Source organism: Galeopterus variegatus, unplaced genomic scaffold (assembly GCF_000696425.1).
Source record: "Galeopterus variegatus unplaced genomic scaffold, G_variegatus-3.0.2 Scaffold2774, whole genome shotgun sequence".
Lineage (NCBI taxonomy): Eukaryota > Metazoa > Chordata > Mammalia > Dermoptera > Cynocephalidae > Galeopterus > Galeopterus variegatus.
This window is the reverse complement of record NW_007728885.1, coordinates 139,410-140,659: the sequence shown is the minus strand read 5'-3', so window position 1 is coordinate 140,659 and position 1,250 is coordinate 139,410. Positions and strand designations below refer to the sequence as shown.

The following is a 1,250-nucleotide window of genomic DNA, read 5'->3' as shown; positions in this document are numbered from 1 at the left end:
AAAAAAAAAATCTTTCAAAAAAATATGAACTCTATTTGATTAAAATAGATGTCCTTGCTGAAAATATCTAAATTAACTCATCGAATACCTATAATATCCTGCATGGTACTGTACAGTGTATCCCTGGTACACTAGGGATATGAACCAAACAAGACAAGGTTATTGTTTTAAAAAACTCACATGCTAATGAGAAGTGCAAGAACTATGCCCAATAGCTGGGAGAGTCCTCAAGTATAGCTATGCAGAAGTGCTGTGAGATCACAGGGAAGGAAATGCATAACATTGTTTCTGGGAGACTGAGATGGTTTCATGACAAATATACAAGCTGAGTCTTAGAGGCTTGGCAGACATTAATCAGGCACAGAAAGGAAATCAACTCATTCTGGTAAAGAAATAACAAATGCTGAGGCACAGAGTATTAAAGTGGGCTCAGAAAGTGGCAAATATTTTGGAGAGAGCTACAGTCTGGTTAAGAGGTAGAGCAGGCAAGTGTTGAGGCTAGAAACCCAAGCGAGTCCATTTGTTTCAAACCCATTAGGTGCCAACCACACACCAGTGCTATGGTGAGGATACAAACACAAAAGAGCGTCATCCTGCTTTACAGGATGTAAAAGAACTCCAAGTTCAGGTCGATGTCAGATTAAAAAGAACTTTTAAGGCAATGCCACACTGGCTTGAACCCTTTCAGCATGTGAGTGCTTGAACCCTTTCAGCATGTGAGTGCTTACTATCTACCAGGCTGTGTGTTAGATTTCATAAGCACCAAGGTAGAAGGACAAATTCCTGTTCTTGAGAAGCTTGCGGTTTAATAGAGAAATAGACATAAGAACAGCTAGTCCATCCCTAGTCCTGGGATGTAATTAAACCATAGAAGGGAAAGAAATCACTGTACTTTGGTGGCTATTTTGCAGATATCCCAAATTCAGTGTCCAAAACCAAATTCATCATTTTACATTGACCAAGTACAAACCTTTTCCATATTCCCCATTCCAGTTAATGTCACTAACATCTACATACACAAGCTAGAAACATGCTAATTATTCTTGATGTTTCCTTCCTCTTCATCATCTTCTTGCAATCAGTCACCGGATCTTAATTTACCTCTCCATATCAACTCTGGTTGCCCAACCATCTTTCTTACAGTAACCACAGCAATCTTTTCAAAATGCAAATTAGGACAGGTCTCATCAATGGCTCCTTGTTACTCAGGATAATGATCGAGTCTACTCGATCTAATCTCTAACCATGTA

The 1,250-nt window shown here is 39.1% G+C and overlaps 1 protein-coding gene across 1 annotated transcript in view; it reads right to left on the bottom strand.

The window, feature by feature from the left end:
- MGAM (maltase-glucoamylase (alpha-glucosidase)) overlaps positions 1–1,250 on the bottom strand; it is a 73,474-nt gene that overhangs the window by 27,023 nt on the left and 45,201 nt on the right. The window lies entirely within an intron of this gene.